Below are 20,571 nucleotides of genomic sequence, written 5' to 3'. Positions count from 1 at the left end.
TAAGCCCTGCTACCCTGTGGCAGGAGACAGTTATCCAGTATTATCTCCATCTCCCTGCTAAATGTTAAGGGACAGTTACCAGACTGATCTTCTCTTCCAGAATGGATGACCTGGCAGCTAGGTCTTGTGTTCATGCCAGAAGATCTTTTGTGCCTTTATCAAGAGCACACTGTTTTCCCTTTAGAAGACCTAAATTCAGCCAGAATGTATCAGAGTGCCTTGTGTATCTACAAAATGTGGTACTATTGTTCTGTTAATGATGTGTGCAGTGCATCTCCCAGAATAAAAGGTGATTGGTATCTTGTTTTATCAAATTTGTGCAAAAGAAGATATGCAAGTTTTTAGAAGTCAGTTCTATGACCTTAGTCTGAAAGATGCTTTGGGAAAGACATACTGGTACTGTTAAAACATTATGTATAAAATTCAAATATACCACATTAGTAATCAAAACCACCACAGCCACATTACACATTAGAACAGAGCTGCAATGCAGATATCTCCAGTACAAACAGCTCCACAAGTGCATTCCAGTTAGCACCGTGTATACAATACCAGTTCAGGATTTTAGGGGCACCTGGCACACACCACCAGGAAGCACACAAACCTACAAACATACCCCAGATGGGTTCATTCTACTAGATGGTAACCTGCACCACCTTTTAAAGGATGTTGCGTAGGAAGATGAATTAATTTCCTATGCAGAATATAAAGCATTTTCTAGTGTAGATTTAGACCATAATAAATACAGTTGTAAATAGGTTTCTTTTTGCATGAACTGGGATTTGCCTTTTAGAAGATGCTGTAACTACTACATATGAAGGGAAAAGAACTGTAAGATTTTTTACCTGGCTGGCAAGGTAAACAGCATAAAAAATAACTGAATGTAAGAAAAGTTTGAATAAATGCAAATTCCTTCCAATAAACACGTGTGCTCCTCATTTTTACTATCCATACACTGTCAGAATAAAAAGCCCAAGTATATACACTTCCTTTGTGGTTACCAACCCAAATCACTTGTCAGTGTCACCCTATGCAGCCACACAAGCAGACTCTGTCCTGTAGATATGTCAACTAGTAACAAAAGTTAGTCAGTAAAGAAAGTTGGCTTCCCACAAATCCAAGGAACTCAAAGAAAGGCATACATTTCTGTATCTTAATAATGAAGAATGAGCAGTGTGGAAAAACAGCTTCTTGTCTAAATGGAAGAATATAATTTGAGTAAAGAAACAGAAACGAAAATGGGTGGTTTATTTGGTTTTATGTTTGTTTGGGGAGTGAGGTGTGTGTTTTAAGAGAAGGGAAATGGACTATCCTTGCTATAAATGCTGCCACAACCCCACTAACCCAGGCTGCCCCATCACTTCAGCTGACATCCCTTAACTTTTGTTCAGTTACTGCAACAGTCACCTCTACCAGTGGCTATTTATGACCTGCATGCTATTTCTGACCTGCGTCTCTCTTTGTACATTTGCATGGTTTCCAGCATTCTTTTTTCTAGGAAGAATAGTTCTCATCATCTACATTTTTTAGGGTTTTGTGCTGAGAAAAAAAAACTTCCCCACAGCTATCTGAACAAAAAATTCTGTTCAGATTGCTGGTTAAGTGATTTGTTTATAGCCAAATAAAACATCATGCCAGCTGTCAGGTTCTGTGCTCACATCTAGCAAGAGTTTTGTTTACTGTCTGGACAAGTGATATCTCTGGAGATAAAAAAATGTTGAAAGTCATTCACAGTGCAGCAGCTAACAACCCTCAGGGAAAAGTCTGGAGTCCTGGTTAAACATGAGGCTATGTACCACAGGAAAATCTCAGAAGAGATCTGAATTGTGAAAATTAATGCCAGGTGGCAAGAGCATGCTGCAGGCAACACTCCTTCCTCAGTGACTAATCCCTCCAGGACAGGGATCTAACCTGGAGCTAGGATGCCTGCCATCCAAGCACTGGATCCCCAGTCTCCTAGCAGCTTTTTCAGTTAGATGAAGCAGAGAGCCACTTAGAGCTACGCTAACATACAGGCAGCTATGAAGCACAGTTCTACTTCTGCTTTTAAGTCTCTCCAAATGGTGATTGCTCTGGAAGCTTTTCATTCTCACCTTGCTTTTACCTTAAATCAGCAAAGTGTTGCAAGTGATTTCAGATTTGCTGAGAAATCCCAGGTGATCTGTTGTGCAGGAAAGGAAAATCTGACCAGGAACCCACCAGTTCAGGAATACCCAAGGAATGATGCATAGATTGAGATCTACAACCACACAATGCTGCCTGAGAAAAGACTGACTCCCCACGCTCTTCCACCACAACTGTTGAGCAGAGCACACTCCACAGGTAGCAGAAAAGAGGAATGGGGTACTTGAACCTTGAGGATTTCCATGAATTTTTGAAAGAAAGAGATGTAACATAGACAGGTTAATGCTGAAGTCCTCCGGAACAGATATTAAGGTAGTGCTGAAAGGATACTCAGGATAGTGCAAGACTAAATAAAAAGAAAACTGGTATAAGATCCAGCTAACAAACTGCATTAAATTCAGCCATCCTCAGAAGTTTCTATCTGTTGTGGGGCATAATTTTGCAGATGTGAGGGTTTTATTAGAAAACCTGATTGGGCCATCAAGTCACATCCAACGTTCCTTAGGTCAGATGTGATGTCCAGCCGCATCACTGCATATCCAGGAGAAATGATGACAACACTTCACCCATTTCCATTGAGAAATGGCTGCTAAGTTTCAGAAAAAAGACTGGTTTTTAAAATCATAACCAAATTGTTTTTAGAGAAAAATAAAAATGTCCTCTGACACTACCAACACAAATTCTACCTGACTAACTCAACCACTTGTAGGGTCCTTAACTTAAAATGTTTCCTTGTAGATGAGAGTTAACTGCAAAGTCCCAAATATATATGAAAAAACAGTATTATACAAACTCACCTAGTGTGGGTTAAAGCTTCCTGGCTTCTGTCTAAGAAAGAAAAGTTATATTCTCTCATTTAGCAAATAAATTTCATTTTTCAGTAGGTGACAACAGAGCTACAGCGTTATTTTGCCACTCCTTACCATGAAAGATCTTTCTCATCTTTAAAAAATAGTATTTATAGCTTCTCTGTAAGAAATACTTAAGTTTTTCTTCACTTTGAACAACTCATCCACTCAAAATGTTGCTTAAAGTGTTTTTTTTTTTTAGTAACTTCTGCTTATCCCCCCCCCCCAGTTTCCTTGAAGGACAGGTATGACCCACCTCACTTAAAGGCATTACATGAGATTTCCATATCAAAGGCTCTTTTTCTACCTATGTGTCCTGCCGGCTGTTTCAAAGAGGAGTGCAGCACACAGTACAAGGTAAGAGGACCTCAAGGTGCAAACTGCACGCAGACACCTTTCAACACCTTCAGAGATATGACAGGATTTGAAGAAACAAGAGGAGAATGCAGCTTCTGACTCAGGTTGTCAGACAAAATATAGTAGTCAAGATTTATGTTTTCACTTTTGATTACCATCTCCTCTCCTTTTGCACAAGAAGTCTTTCATTTTTACTACTCCGCATTATTCACAGTCAAAATGCTACAACTCCAGACCTAAGGTATGAATGATGGCAGGAATGCTAGACTGATAAATCCCACACTGTTCAGAACTTGCTACATTATGATTTTTCCTACAAACTTCACTTTGCCTGTAGCTACAGTGCAGGCAGCTCCCAAGGAAAATTACAGAATCACAGACTCATTGAATGGTGAATGGTTTGGGTTGTAAGGGACCTCAAAGATCATCCTGTTCCATCCCCTACCATGGGCAGGGACACCCTCCATTGGACCAGGATGCCCAAAGGCCCATCCAACCTGGCCTTGAACGCTGCCAGGAAGGGGGCAGCCACAGCTTCTCTGGGCAGCCTGTGCCAGGCTCTCACAGAGAAGAATTTCTATCTAATGTCTAAGCTAAATCTGCTCTCCTTCATCTTAAAGCCATTCCCCAGTGTCCTATCATTCCATGTCCTTGTAACCAGTCGCTCCCCAGCTTTCCTGTAGGCCTCTTCAGGTACTCGAAGGCCACCCTAAGGTCTCTCTGGGGAGCCTTCTGTTCTCCAGGTCAAACAAGCATGACTCTCTCAGCCTGTCTTCACAGAAGACATGCTCCTGCCCTCTGATCATCTGTGACTTTAGTTTAAGCATTAACAAAAATACTATAGTTTTGGGGTGAGTTCTTCAAGAGGTTAATAAACACTGTTGAAACAGAGTCACAGTACAAGGGGAGATGAATAAACATGAAATCATCATTAATAAAATTAATCTAGCCCTATAAAGTGTACACAAGTCCAAGTATAAACTAAATAAAGGAAAGGCTGAGAAGTGACTCAGCTAATAAGAATTAAAAGGACAGTAAGGCAGAATAAATCAACACAGTTTTCTGAAAAGCCATTATCATTCTATCAGCTTTTGGCTAGACCTAATCAATGACTTACGACTTCCCAGGACAGTGCTCTGGACACCACATTTCTAGTTAAAGAAAGTGGAACCTTCTCCTCTTTCACTCATGAAGGACAAGAGCAACTCTAATAACTGGTTTACCATAAGACTTATTCACAAAACTCAAATATATAGTGAGTGCTCTCCCCTGTTCTTACTATGTCTGCTGAAATAAATAAGGATGCTATCTAAAAAAGCTCAGTGAAACCAAATACACTAGAAATTTTGTACACATTGTATCTACTTACACATATAATCATGGTTACAAATATCTGTAACAAAACTAAGCCTGAATGTGGATTGCAGAAGAGTAAGATAACCATGCCAGCTCTGTTCATAAGCATTTCTGAAACAGGCTAAGCTTAGATCACACAAATGCCTTCCAAGTGTGAGGCGGTTTCACACAGGAAACACCACATCCATTTAATCACATAGTTCCCCCAGTTGACAACCCCCAAGTCCCAACAAAAACAAGCACAGAGAAAGGAAGCTTACAACTTTGCAAGCTTTGTTTTACATTCCTGCTGTCAAAACCACGAAGTATCAAACAGTGAAGTCACATTACTCCAATGCAGGCTGAAGCTAAAACTGGACCTGTGTTGTGACACACTTAATCAGATACTGCTGCTTAGTGTGCCTGCCACTCACTACCATGTACGCTGGAAGGATGTGATGATAAATGTGATGGGCCACTGGCATAAGGAGGTAGGTAGCAAACAACATCGTGGGAAACAGCTATGCCTAGAGCTGCCTACATTTTGCAACCGCAAGTTTCCATCTCCCTGAATGTTCATGGGGTGCTTTTTTTTCGTTTTTTGGCGGGCTTTTTTTTCCCCTCAGGGATTAAACCCAAGTCAATAACGAACAACAACAAAAAAATCACAGCTGCATACAATGCTTTTCTAAAAGTACATTACTCAATGTCGTTTGAACTTTCCATGCTCATTCACTTGGTCACTTCAGTGGCTGGCTCATCTTATTTTGGAGAAAACATTAATGTGATGGATTAGAAGAACAAGGTGAATTTTCTATTCATTCATCTGGCACTTGATGAAATGGCACCTGAAAACAATTTAACTTGTAGCACAATTCTATTTTCGTTTGATAAAAACAGTATCTTCTAAAACAGAAGTGATTCAGATGTGCAAGTGATTTAGATGGAACGTTCACTCTCTGCATATGGTTGGGACAAAAAGCAACATGGTTTTCAAGCTGTGCAGAGAACAGCCAGCCACTACAGGGACTCAAGAGGCAGCTGAAAGAGGCCTCCACCTCCTGAGCTTTAATAAACTTGTGTACCCAGTGGAAGGCTGGTTGCTGTACCACAGGGACTGGGGAGAGATGTTCCTCTTGGGCAAAAGCCATTAAGGCAGCTTATGTATCCAGGCTTACATAGTTAAATTCACAGCACCAGTTCTGAATCTAAAACTGGTGAACATTAGCAGTTTGTCTTCAAGAATATTGCACTTTTCTTCCTTTATCAGACACTGAATGGTACTGATATCTCTCAAAGTCCAGTATAAGTTTCCATGGTATATATATATAAGGTATGTGTGGTTTACCAGGAATAAACAGCTGCAGAGCAGAAGGGGGTATGTGCAATTCCCCTTGGTGGAAAAGAAGAGGTCTCTCTTTCCACTTGCAGTCTTGCTCACATTCTGCAAACACCTCAAGATTTCACTGCACCTCCCACAGAGGTCAGGCTGCTGCTTCATACACCCACAATACCCATACTGGCTTTTTTAGCCAACTGCGTGGAAGGACTCCACCCACACAGGTGCCCTTCACAAAATCCTCCCTGTACTGTCACCATTACCACAAAACAGGTATGCCCAGCACTATTCTGCCTGTTTATATTCCTCCATGCAGAACTAGAAATGTTGTGTGTGTTTAAGAGCCTTCTCCAGGTCTCAAAGAGCTGACCTGGCACCAGAGTAAGTCCCCTCTGGCTCACCATTTCATTAGTAAATACAACAAAATCAGCCACTTGCATGTCACTCGCTGGGACAGGCTGCTCCTGCCTCCCTCATGACAGGATAGGAAGTCAGAGGCAAACACAGACGGGTAGCGCAGAGCAGCCACGATTTGCCATCACTCTTGTGCTTACCCAGCCCGTTGCCAGTCCCACAAGTGGATTCAGACTCCTGCGGGGTACAACCTGGCCCCAACTCATAGCTTCACCCTCATAAAGAATCTTGCAAGTTAACAAGAACCGAATCTCAGACATTTGTTTTGCAACTATGTAAAGCACAGTTATTGAACTAAAGCTATTTCGTGTCACCTACCTCTGTCTTCCTGCTTGTCCCTACCTCTTTGTACTCTTCTGCACCTCTTGCCATAACTGCACATCTTCTTTTTACAGAATGTCCCAACAAGTCCCCTCGCTGAAAACTGCAAGGATCCAGCTCAGCTGCAACTCCCATGAAAGAGCCCAAGCATCCTGAACCCTTCATACCATTTTTAGGGCCAACTCTCTCTTTCAGATGTTGGCACACTCTGCTCCACCATCTCCACTCTGCTTAGAGATGTCCCTGTCAAAGGCAGCTCAGGAAGTCCTGCTTTGCTCATGCCCCAGGACACCCCAAATAATTCTAGCAGTTAAAACCAGCAAGTGGACAGTAATGCCTGTCAGACCTTCTTCAACCTTGTTAATTAATTACTCATATTCTCCTGGCTTAAGATTTGAGCCATGGAGAGATTTTTTTCAGCTGAGAGAAGCATTAACTTTGCGTTTTGCAAGTGGCAGATTTTGTTAGCTGTATTTGTAGCATGATTTGTACAAAAATACAGGAATTTAGGATGGGAGTCCAGGTGAAAAGCTTGAGCTGTGAAATCAGTCCTGTCGAATTACAAACTGGGACAGGGCCACTTATCTACACATGGGCTGGCTGAGGACCAAAGTGACTTCAGATATATTTAGGGACTGGAAGAGGTCCTCTAAGTTGTGTCAAAACTACTTAGGACATCAAGAGGTATAAGCCCTTTATCTTTCTATACTGTTCCCAAGCCCATAAGCACATCCTTCCAGGCATCCTACTAGATACCATGAATTAACACTATCTACACATAATGTCTACAGAAAACCTAACAGCTATTGAGTAGCTGCTCTGTCATGAAGAGGGCTCACAGTCTAAACAGCTGTGTAAAGAAACGGAAACCTAACAATATTTTCTAATAATAAACTTTCTTCAGCTTCTAAATAACACTGTATGTTAAAAGTGCTGTGGAAAGTTGCTCCTCTTTGTAGACATCCCTACTGACTTCCAGAGGTCAGTGGAAGTTCTTTCCATCTCTGCTATTATTACTAGAAACAATAATTTTGCAGAGTTTTTTGCACTTGGGTAACATTACCAGTACACTGTGCCTCTCCTTGTAGATAATCATCTCACTGTTTTCTACACATGGAGACTCTTTTTGATAGCACCTTAAAAGATACTACATTTAATGTCTCTCTATGACTCTAGTATTTGTTTCATTAACTCCCTGGCAGAAAGAGAACAAAACCTGACAGTATTTGTATAGTAACAGATTGGGAAAAATGTGCTAAGTGTTTAATCTTAGTAGAGGAATCCAGTATAGCTCATACTTTTTATATATTTATTATTTAACTAGTATTAACTATTAAAGCTACAGACTGCCTTAAGTGTTCTGTGGCAGAGCTTCTTAAGCACTGACGATCCATGAAGCATCTACATAATCTTGACAGTTAAAAGAAATCAACATTTCTAATACATGAGCATGCCAACAAAGCAAAAGCCATAAATAATGATTCAAAGTTTAGCCCATTTTCACCTGGATATAAATGGCCTGTACTGAAGACTCTTGTCTGTACTCAAACCAACAGATCCAGCAACAAAAAAAAAAAGGCTCAGAAACACTCTTATGTAACAGCAGTTAATAATGATCAGTATTCTTGACTCGCTGTGAGTTAGACTGGAGACTATTCATTAAAATAGTTACAGCACTCATTTCTGACAATACTACAATGTTTAACTTATTGTCCCTATGGCTGCATGTTCTACTAATAGAGCAAGTCCTGCTCTGACACTTGAATGCAGTCCACAGCTGCAGGGAAATTTTCAAGTCATCTACATCTGTCACCAACAGTGTAGATTCAGGTCAAATGAAAGTATTCACAAATTAATGTTGATACTTTAAAATTAATTGCCAAAGAAACACCACAAGAGTCAAATGCATCACTTTCCTAAAAATGAGACTTTAAAAAAAAATATGCAGCCATTTCCAGCCTGATTATAGCTCTGTTTACTTGAAACGGGCTGAGGAACAGGAAAGCTAAAAATGTTTCATTTCACCTGAGAAATTAAAAAGCCTTCATTTGTGCCAGAGGAAAATACTTTAAACCTGAAATAACTTCCTATTTTTCCTATTGGGTCTTTTGTCACAACAAAATCATATCTCAAAGAATAACCCAATATGTGCCATTTTTCTCTTACAATCAAATGGTTATTTTCCAGCTCTACCAATGAGCAAAAACCTTTTAGTATAAAATAAACAACTCCCTGGTCATACCTCAGCAGCTGCAAATAAATCACTCCTGAAAAATCTTTTCCGTATTTCTGTATGGAGAAGCAGTCCTCATAAACTTCTATTTGACTTTTGTATTTCAGAGTGATGAAAATCTCCACTATTCTAATGTAACTGACTTATTCCTGCTTGACCTTCAGCTATCAAACACGGATGCCTTTCGCTTTCTTTGAATTTCATCCTTATACTTATAAGCCACCCTTGTTGGCAAAGCTCAGCAGCCTCACTGTCCCAAGACAGATGTTCAGGAAGAACACAGACACCAACCACTAACTTTGTTCCTCTCCAGGTGGTATGTTCTTTGTGTACACTGGATATATAATGCCACTCCTGAAGCTTCATGGAGTAAAACGGTACTCCCAAGTCCTCTCCTTCCCACCAAAAAAACCCAAGAACCTGCCTTATCAGGCTTTGCTTAGGCCAATGAGTTAAATACAGTCAGGGAACAAACACACTCAAGCACTGCAACCTGTGTGACTATTCTATTAATGTGGACAGTTCCCAGCATGACTTTAATAAGGACCAATTGTTAGCCAATTCCTGTGCATGGCACAGGAGGATCTGGCTGCTCTGTTCAGGCAGCTGAGAAAATGTCACATATGCACACACACCATTCTGTGCCACTTGGCAGCAATGCCAAAGAATATTGAAGTATTTCATTAATTAGCACAAAGGTGGTACCTGTGTAGGAATAGTGTTTGCCACAAATATCAACAGTGTCACAGTACAAGAGTAAATGCCAGCTCAGCATTCACCTTACAGATAAAAAGCAATCATAGAATCACAGGAATCACAGACTGGTTTGTGTTGGAAGGGACCTCAAAGATCATCCTGTCCCAGCCCCCTACCATGGGCAGGGACACCCTCCACTAGCCCAGGTGGCCCAAAGGCCCATCTAACCTGGCCTTGAACCACTGCCAGGGAGGAGGCACCCACAGCTTCTCTGGGCAGCCTGTGCCAGGCCCTCACAGGGATGAACTTATTCCTAATGTCTAAGCTAAATCTGCGCTTCTTCAGCTTAAGGCCATTCTCCCTTGTCCTATCACTCTATCCCCTTGTAAATAGTCCCTCTCCAGCTTCCTTGCAGGCCCCTTCAGGTACTGGAAGGCTGCAATATTGTATAAAGAACATAGACTGTTTGGAATACTACTGACATTTTTTAAACAACATTTTTCAAATGAAGTTATTAAAGACGATGTCTAAGTATCTCCATCACATAAACAGCCTGCCATCATGGCTATTCTATACAGTTAAAATGACAGGTTTTTGCTATATATTCTGGCATTAGATTATTATTTTCAAGGGTTTTTTTTTTAATCATTCAATTATTCAAGTATGTTCACATTTTTAAGAAACAAAACCTTCTAGTTTGGCCTATAAATTGTACAGCTGAAACCATTAAATGTTTCAAATAATCTCCTTCACGATGTCAACACAGAGGTTACTGGGTATCATTACACATGGGAACTGGGGAACTCAGTTGAAACCACTCAGCTGGCGTCCCCATATTCTCTGGCACTGAAGGTGGATTAACTTACTTTAACTTTTCCAGATCTAAAAATAAGTCAAGAATTCAGATAAAACTATCTTTTCAAGACTGGACTTCACAGAGTTCTCCAGCTGCAACATGACCGTCTTATTACAAAGCAATAGACAGAAATAAATTATTTCATGTCCAAACATAAAAAGGTAAAATAAAATCTAAAAAAAACCCCAGGTTCTAGAGAGGTCCTTGTTTTAGTATTTGCAGAACTGAGCGGTTAATACATCAGTTGATCTCAGGTCCTAGATATCAAAATAAAAATGTATGAGGCTATGTTTACTTGCATAGATGAACAAAGAATCTTTTAGAATATGCATGGGACTATGTCACTAAGCACTGACAACAGGAGTTTCCTAGCCTTACAACCAATAGTTTAAAAATTCGCTCTTAGCTGCCTTGAAATCCTGACTTAATACAGAAAACAACAGGAGAATACTAGAAAATAATCTAGATTACACTTTTTCCTTTTTCTCACTCTTAGGTCTGGTAATGTAGAGAACAGAAGCCTATTGTTTTCAAAAAATACCAGAAGGTATCCTCTATGTCAGCCATAAAACTGTTCTTCAGTCACATCAAAGAAAATGCATCACAGAATTTTTTTTGCATAACACAGAGAGGGAGTAGGGGGTGGAAGAAAAATACTCTAAACTCCAATATATTTGGAGTACATTTTCCATCATCCAAGGAACTGAGGAGAAGGTCCTTTAGTGTTCCTTATGTAAATTGCCAGGCTTTATTTTAGCACTGTGTTTCAATATTTTATTCATCTCTTGGATATAAACACATTTCTCTTCACCCTTTTTTCCCCCAAATAGTTTCTTACAGTTAATAGGTACTGCACACTAACAGGACTGGAAATTGTTTTTTAAAGGTAAAAAGCAAGACACTAATCACTGGTTTCCAAGCACTCCAGAACCCTATTGAAAATCTAGTGTCCTTGGCTGTTAGTAAAGCAAAGATCAAGCTCCAATGTGGTATTTCTATTAGCTATTTTATGTTATTGCTATTCTCAGGAATTCTCTAATGCTCTCATTCTACAAACTGTGCCTGCTCATTAATTCAGCTAAAGGTAAGCTTACACTGGACATAATAGAAACCACTGCAGGACACTGCATGTGACACAGCAGAATTCAAGTCACAGTGCCAGAACTACCTGACAACCAAGAAAAATTGGTCTACACTGAGGAACCCATATTGCCACAGCCAGCTTAGCAGCGCTCCGAGCATCCTTCACCCACAGCAGCTCTGCAGATCTAGAAGGAACAGCTGCCTCTGTGTCTTCCTGTGCAAGCGGGTGTAAAACCTAATGCTGTGGATCACATAGCATGACTAGAGAGCAAATAAAGCTCATCTGTGCTTCCAAAACTAAGTGTAATGTAATACCTACCCCTCACCCTCCCTCAAATGCATTTTAGCTGACAGTTTTGCTTAACCCCTTCAAGGCTGCCAGTGTGCTTTGCCTCACTCCCATCTTGGGATCTCCAGATCTCTTGGAAACATGGCAGCACCAAAGCAATTTCCAGAGCAAAACCCAACCCCATGAGAAAGTCCAGAAGCATGTCTAACCATTCTACCTGTGACCACTGAGTTTTACTGCGTAAGTGCCTAGAAATGACAAATCAGTCTGAAGTTGGCAATAGATAGTAATATTCGGAAAGTGGTTCTCTAACAGAACAAGCAAATAGGTAATGCCATTAATTTAATAGCAGGACTAGTTAGCTGCACAAGCCCTGATATTTACCTTTAAGATTACATTTACAGGATTTAAATTTCAACTGCTTTTTGTTCCCTCCCTCTCGCCTTCCTTCCCCTCCTCCTTCCCATCTTTCCTCCCTCTAGAATTATGGATAAAACCATACTTTTCCCAGATGTCCCTCAAAGCTATCATGATTATTTTCATTATAAAGGGACTGTGAAGAGCAGGATGAGCATAAGCCATTACGGGGGAGGAAGAGAGATAGCTCAAGAGAATGACTGAGACAATTCCTTTGCTCATCGGCCACTCTCAGAAACACCCAAAACAAAGAGATAACTTTCCTTAAAGACTGTAGGACATTCAAATTTCTTCAATCAGATGAAACTCTACAGCAAGGTGGGAGACTGGATAGCACTGGGATGACAGGTGTCAAGTCCATGAAATTCTGTGCCCCTTCTCCCAATCTTCATGCACCTGCCTGAAGACCTTCATGCTAGAGGCATGCCACAGACACAGAGACCAAGTTCTCATGAATGCATGATCCATCATTAAGTGTGCATCTTTCCTTCCACAGCAGTTATACATAGAAAACAGCCATTACAGTTCCATCTGTAACTCCAGAGTCTTTGTTTAAAAAAATTTCTCGTTTAAATGTTCAAAAGACAGTTAAAAATGTAAAGTAACAGGACTAAATTAACATGTAATGTCTGTGTTGTAAAAAATAAATGGCTACTCAGAGAATAGGTCTTTGAAGTGGTAATTAAGCTATGTATTTTAATTAGTTTGGTTTGAATGCAGATTACTAAGGGAAAGAAGAGAAAAAAGTCTGGAATTAATCTTGAAATGAAACGCTGTTTTTTCAAGGTCTGATATGGTATCTTTAAGAAATGCTGTATATGCTGTAACCTTCTTATCTCTGGACTTACACAACAGAGTTTATTTGGCCTTTCTCTGGACCAGCTGTTGTTTTTTCCATTCCGTTTCTCCACTGTATTTAAAATATGTCAATCCCACTAGCGTGCTCAAAGGAAAAAAACACGTTAGCACTTTGAGGGGCCTCCTTGTCCTTGGCTGAGGCCAAATGTCTTGCATTTCAGATGACGTGACTAAACAATACAGCCTTCAAAGCCTCAACCCCGCTGTGCTTCAGCAGCAAACATCAGCAGTGCAAGAGCAGCTCTGACAGGTGAGGACTCCCCCCTGGGCCTGAGAAGGGTTGGTCAGTCCGTGTATCAGGAGATACCGAAATGAATTATGCTAACACCACATCTTGAAAATCTCAGACACATACTTCTTTAAATTATTTCTATTCTTAGAAGCACGTTCTGCTACCAGCATTTCCCAGTTTCCTGACGTTTAGAAAGACAACCACACTGGTTCTCCTGCTCCAATTCAGCACAGAAGATTTCGTTTCGCCTGATTAAGCCCCTGAAGAAGCACCTATGCACAGAGAACAGCCGTTGAAACAGCAGAGCGGGGAAAGCCCACCACCCAGATTCTCCATCATGCATCTGGGGAGAGCTGAGGAAGGCATCTGCAAACTGCTACAAGGAGCGAGGAACAGTCAAACAACATCAAGGTATCTCAGGCAAAGTGGCCAAATGTGTCTGTGTGCGAGAAGTTAACGGCTTCTGCCACTTGGTATCTTGCATGAGGTTAGGATGACACTATCCTGGGGTGAACGATGCCATTCTCAGCTCTTCAGGGGTACCACTGCATGGCCTAAAGGCTGTTTCCAGTTTCAACCAGAGTTTTGAGAGTGCCTTTTTCCTTTGATTCCAGTTTCCAATCACAGACTGGGTGCCAGGAGCATTATAACCTGTCGGATGTCATGATCCCATTAATGCACTTACATTTTTGTCACTCATAGAGCTGAAGTTCAACAGTAACACTATCTATAATGAATGGACTCCTGATAATTTGGTGCCTACAGAAAATGATGTCAGAATCCTTCTCAGACAGGGCTGTGGGTCTCCCACACTAAAATGCAAAGATGTTTGAAAGTGTTCACTTAAAAATGGGTTTGAGTTTTGAAATCTGCACTCCTGTGGAAAGAGCATCATGCCAAGCCCTGTCAACAGATTCAACCTCTGTTATTTTCTAAATGACAACCTGAGTTTTCATTTACAGAAAGACCTTGGCTCCTCCTCTCTCCAGGTAGCCTTCAAATTATAAACATATGTACATGCATGGGACCAGAAAGTGAAAAATGTAGGCAGGTTTGCTTGAAAGAAACATATAGTTCACACACTTCATAAAACAATATGATTAATTATAGCTTACGGAGAGATAAAGTGGATAATGATAGCTAAAACTTCCATCAGCTGGGGAACGGGCTATTCAGTAATCCATTCCCCAATGTTGAGGCTGTCTCTGTTTGGACAGCTTTCAGCTGCCAGCCAGTATTATCTGTCTGGGCTTTGTAGGAAGCCCTCTTCTTTTACCACACTTCTTACTCCCTACCTCCCTGGGCTGATGAAATTTCATCCCTCTCATCATCTTCCATCTCCTCTGAGAAAGACCTGACTGACAGAAGGACCTCGCAGTGGACAATGGATGCAACTGGGATGCTGAAAAGAAAATACCATAAAGCAGAGTGTGGTTCAGTGAAGGTTTTACCTGGAGAATGTCAGGTAATAATAATAGTAATAGAAAATGTCAGGAATGATCCCTTGTTAGAACTGCTGCAACTGAAAGAAGACTTTGATCCAAATCCAAACCTTCACAGAGCTGAGGGGAATCCAGACAAGGGGCTCAACTGACATTAGTGCAGATCAGAGAGGAAGGAACTGGCTTCAGCTTGGTTTAGAGCTCAGGCAGGAGACCTGCTGCTAATTCTGGTTTTGGCAGAATGAGACAGACTGAGGCTGTCTTTTAATTGTGTTTAAAAAGTATTTAAAATGAAAAAATCTATCTCTTTGTAGCTTCAACCCAAATACTATTTTGTAGCTGAGCAAAATATTAGCCAATTTCTCTTTTAAAATGAGTATAAATCAAAGACAGCATGGGATTAGAGATTTTTTTCTTTTTTGTTAATATGTGAATAAAATACTTCAAGGCTTTGGGCTTTCTGTTTTGCAAAAAAACTTTAATTTTTGGGCAATGTTTCTTGAGAGTGATTAGAATGGTGTAGAAGAAACTTTCTCTAATTTAACAGTCTGATTTATATGCACAAAGACTTCATCATTAGCTGTTTAAAGAGGACAGGAGTGTGTAGCTTTTTCAGCTAAGTCACCTGACTACACGTTGTTTGCTGGAGTAAGTTTAAGTTCAATATTTGCAAGGGAAGAAAATCAGAAAGAGATCATGTCAAAAAAAAAATCAGTATTCTCTTTTATGCTCTTTTAGACAGAAACCTGGACATGGAACAAATGGTTCCATGAAGTCTTTAAGGGCGTCAACTAAAAACACTTCCTCTATCTTTCAGCATATAGCGTAACAATCTTATGGAAAGTTCTTTGCATAAAGGTGGCTGCCTGCTTCTGTTGGACAATTCCTATTTCTAGGGGAAAAAAAGAGCATGCAATTCTGTATGACCTTTAAGTGAATAGCATCCCTCCAGCCTATTATTTACATGCATTTTTTTTCAGGAGAGGTCAGAAATAGTGTAAAGAAGTATTATTTGCGAAGACGTCCTGCAACAGGTAGTCTTCACATAAGCACTGTGAAACTGAAGCACAAACCTCACCCTACTCGAAGTCTTTCACAGTAAATGAAATACAGATAGCAAGCCCAGTAGTCATTAAATATCTGCTGACACAGATCTTTGCTTTCAGTGACCAAATCCAAAACCAGCTCAGACATAAAGACTCATGTCAGAAATGACATCCTGGACTCTTCAAAAGATGCCCTTTGCAGACTGCTGTCTAGTGAAATCGTGTCTACTAAACACAATATCCCAAGCTACTCAATACTGCCAGAAATTCATGATGAGAACAGTCTCCACAAGAACCCATCAGTGGAGCCAAGAACTCCATCCTACACTCAGCAGATCATCAGGAGTGCAGAATAGGTTCTGTGCACCCCATAACATGCTACCAAGTATTGTCTGTGGTGTAGGATATGTCCAGATACGGTCCTACCTCTCCCTGAGGTGAGAGCTTGCAGTTTTCTACAAGACAACTGCAAGCAGTGGCAGATAGAAAAGAATTTTATAACCTCCCAAGTTACACAGTTCCCCTCATTCATAAAGCTACAATCTGTGCTCAAAGCATTACAATATTAAGTACAGTTCATCCAGAGGAGGCTCTCCACATACACAAAATGCATCCAAGTTCAAGCAGATGCTGGGAACATGGACTGAAAACACCAGCCCCATGCAAGGAGTGGACAAGCAGCAAGTACACCCTGTTTTCTGCAGAAAAACTGTGCGCAGGCACCTGTTTAAAGTGGGCCACATATGATAGGAAGCTGCCAGAGGCTCATCAGGGATATAAAGACTTTGAAGAAACTGATTTTGAACACTGAGCAGCTATCAATGCATTAGCCCCACAGAACAAGTCCAGCACTTCTCAGAAGAATTAGACAACTGTGATCTGCCCAGAGATAATAAGGTAATTGTAATTTCTTTTCAGAAAGTTCACGGAGAGTTCAGCACAACTGAGAAATCTGGCACTAACCAGACTGAAGGCTGAAGGGCTTTGCCAATACTACTCCATTAATGGGTCAAGTGCAAATTTTCAAACTCCTTCAACGATGCAATTTAGCTTTCTAGATTTTCTATTTCAACTGTGGAAATAGTGTTGACCATTGTTCAAGGCTAGTTTTATCCTTGAGAAAAAGAGAACAAGATAGCATGTGAGATGTAACCATTTAATTTTAAAGCTTGCTATTGGTCTCAAATCAATACAGCAGCTATTTAACATTTACATTACCACAGCATTGGTTTACCCAATCAATGGCAATTCTCAAAAGCTGCAATAACGTCACACCAGCTTGATAAGGAAAGCTACAGGAACAGAGGAAGAGCAGAATATATTCCTCTATGACAGTATACAGTTAGAAATGCTGAACTGAATTCAGTCTGGATTCAGACTGGATTCAGACTGAGACTCCTCAATCTGATGAGTGGGCAAGCAAACTGTTTCAATGAAGATATGGAAGAGATCACAATCTAAACTACAGGACAGCAAGTGCAGGAAGCAAGCATGGTGTAGCAAACACTACTTCTTTCCAGTGGCACCAAGACTGAAAAGAAAGACTCTGCTGACATAGAGGAAGGCACATTTTTTCCTCCTTACAGTTCTGAATCCTATTATTTGGAAAATGGCCTGGGAAAGAGCTTTTACATTTTTTCAGTCACTGAGTAAGGAAGTGTACCAGATTTCTGATGCCTTTTGGTGGCAACAAGTAACTATTACCACATTATAACAACAATCTCTTGTTTCAACATTTTTCTCCCTTACCTGTTGCACAACCCAAGTACTTACAGAGAGCAACTTGCTTTAGTTAGTAGGAGCTAGTGAAATACTGCAGGTTAAATTCTAGCAAAGAGCAGAAGAAGCGGAGAAAGTAATCAGGGACTAGGAAAGCAGGTGCTAGCACTCTGCCTGCAATGCATATCCTCTGGTTCAACAGAGCCTTTGGATCCACTTGCAGAAAAGTTTTGATTCGTTTAACTAGAGAGGGAGAACTGCACAAACACAGTATTTTATTCCTTTCTCCTCTACCAATATTTCTACTGCCTGTAATGACAGCCTAGGTATTTCCAAGGACAGTTAGAGAATCAGGGACTGGGTTGGCTTGGAAGAGACCCCAAAGACCATCTAGTCCAATCTACCCTGCTGTGGTCAGGGACACCCTCCAGAAGATCAGGCTGCCCAAAGCCCTATCCAACCTGGCCTTGAACACTGCCAGGGAGGGGCCAGACACAGCTTCTCTGGGCAGCCTGTGCCAGGGCCTCACCACCCTCACAGGGAAGAATTCGTTCCTTGTATCTAATCTAAATCTTCCCTCTTTCATCTTAAAGTCAATTCACCACAAAAGTCAAAGATGACATCTTAGTATAGGATGAATGAGCCTTTGACAATGACTAGTCTACTCCACTAACTATAAAAAGAAACAGTTTGTAACACTACTATCTTAAACTCAAGTATTTAACTGCTGCGCTACTCAGGAGAAAAAGAACCTTATCCTGTGTCCCTAAAACCTGAAGTTCGAGTAATAGTAAACGTATATATTAAACAACTGTATACTAATGAATCATTTTTACTGCTTTCCAAGTCTAAACATTTGTAGCTCATTTCTTAGAAGTAAGAGGATTTTTGATAGCAAAGTGAAATGAACACAGATGTCATCTTAAATCCATTTATCAGACGTTAGAAACTCAAAGTTACAGGATATTTCTCTCCCTGGCACAGAATCTAGCTGTTTTAGAAAGACACTTTATTTTCCTGGAGAAGGAAAGCAGAAGGCAATTAAAAAGAGTCTACCTTATCTCTGATTAGCTTCTAATAAACTCCAAATAGCAACTGAAAAAAATCCCAGCCTTCCTGGAACCTGAAGGAAAGTTAGAATCTCCTCTTCTCATTTCATGAGCTTGAGAGGGAAACAATCTCCTGATACCACTTAGTAGCAATTGTTTCATCCACTGCTTGAACAAACTAGCTATCATGTCTTTGTTTCCCAGGTACCCTATCCCTGAAATGTTACATCTCCTGCTGTCTGCAGAAGCAGGCACTCACTGTTTTCAGTTCCATGCAAACAGTGAGATACTCCAAGCTGTTTGCCATTCTGACTGAATGTATATAGTCACTCCTTTCTCATGGCAAACCTCGTGCAAACAGGTTAGCAGAGCCTCTTCATAGAAAGCAGACGGATGCAGGGAGAACGATGCTCTTCTCTCTACACTGAACTATGGGATTAATCTCAGTTATTACAATTCAATGTGTGAACTTTCTATCCTACAGTAGTCTCTGTGTTGTGGAGAAACTAAGCAAATTAAATTGAATAGTACTTGATGTGGTTAAATACAGGAAAAACAAATACTGGAAAAAAGTCAGCATCATTCTTTAAAAGGTAGGGAAACTACACAGCATGTACCAGGGGTTCTGCCAGCAAAAAAAGGCTGCTTACATTGGCCACACTGTTCTTCAAAAGAAGATAGGCTATCCTTTGAGAATAAAACAGTGCCCTGGGCTTTTTTTTTTCCCTTCCTCTTCCAAGTGGTTAAACAAAGGACTTCACTGTCAAAAGCCAAGACTAACAGTTTATGCTGTACACTTGCCGACAGACATTGCAGACGCAAACCCATGATTTATTTAATCTTGCATTCAGACATAACCCTGAGGAAGAACAACAGGTAACTGCTGTCTGAAAGAGCTTAATGGCATTCTATTCATCTGTTAACTATGCCACCAAGTTATCATCATTCAAAAGACTTAAAAACCATTTTTGCACAGATTATGTTGCTCTGCTCCTTCATCTCCCCTCAATCCTCTACTTATTTCGCACAGCACCCAGCCTGCCTCCTCCCTCCCACCCCAGCCATATCTCGTAACAGCTCCAATGCAAAGTTGCTCCAAACACAAAATTTTCAGTTACCAGATCTGTAACTCCTCTGCAGACCAAGAGTTGGAGGTACACATGTAACCCAAACTAGTCCTAACTTCTGATCTGAGTGGAACTCACCTATCAAATCTCTTCAGTGCCACAATGAGGACAAACCATACAACTTCTGTACACCTACACAGCTAAAGCTCCAATGAAGTCTCCTCAGAGATCTATTTTAATTCCCCAAACCTTTCTTTTCATAGTTGCATACTACAGCCTACTGCAACAATCACCAGGTTGAGCTCAATTACCTGTTGACAGCAACCTGACCACCTTACCTGACCAAGAAAAAGAACTCCATCTATTCATATTGGATCAGTCTATTTCATAATGCTGTCCAAAGGGCTCTACTATATCACAGCATTTTCATTCACACACTTCACAAAACTTTTCCATTTTGCAGCTCACAAACAAACCAATACCTTGTGGCAGGCAGAAACTGGAAGACACCTTTACTTATTCTGTAGATGGGAGGGTAATATCTTCTCTCCTGCATTATATCTTGGAGAACTGTTAAGTTACTAAGATAACCTATTTGTAAATGCAAAACAAATCTCCAAATCCTTAGTTTCCTCTCCTGCAGGCAAAAGTTATTAGAAAAATTATTAGAAAGCCTCAGAGACACTTTTACAATTTTTTGCTACTTCTCACGCAGATTGCAAATGATACAGTAAGAGAGCAGCTTGCAATGTACAGTATCATAATGCTGCTTTCAAGATCAGCACTCAGTTTCGTGAGCTGCTAATGACCAAGTCATCTGGCAGTTGCCTAAGCAGCAGTGGAACC

General features: G+C 40.6%; 1 protein-coding gene across 1 annotated transcript in view; it reads right to left on the bottom strand.

The window, feature by feature from the left end:
* ADAMTS12 (ADAM metallopeptidase with thrombospondin type 1 motif 12) overlaps nt 1–20,571 on the bottom strand; it is a gene marked incomplete at both ends in the record, with an annotated part of 171,682 nt that overhangs the window by 78,515 nt on the left and 72,596 nt on the right. The window lies entirely within an intron of this gene.

Source organism: Gallinula chloropus (genome assembly GCF_964237585.1).
Source record: "Gallinula chloropus genome assembly, chromosome: Z".
In the NCBI taxonomy this organism is placed as follows: Eukaryota; Metazoa; Chordata; class Aves; order Gruiformes; family Rallidae; genus Gallinula; species Gallinula chloropus.
Note: the sequence above shows the minus strand (reverse complement) of the source record. Positions and strands in the feature narration are given on the sequence as shown.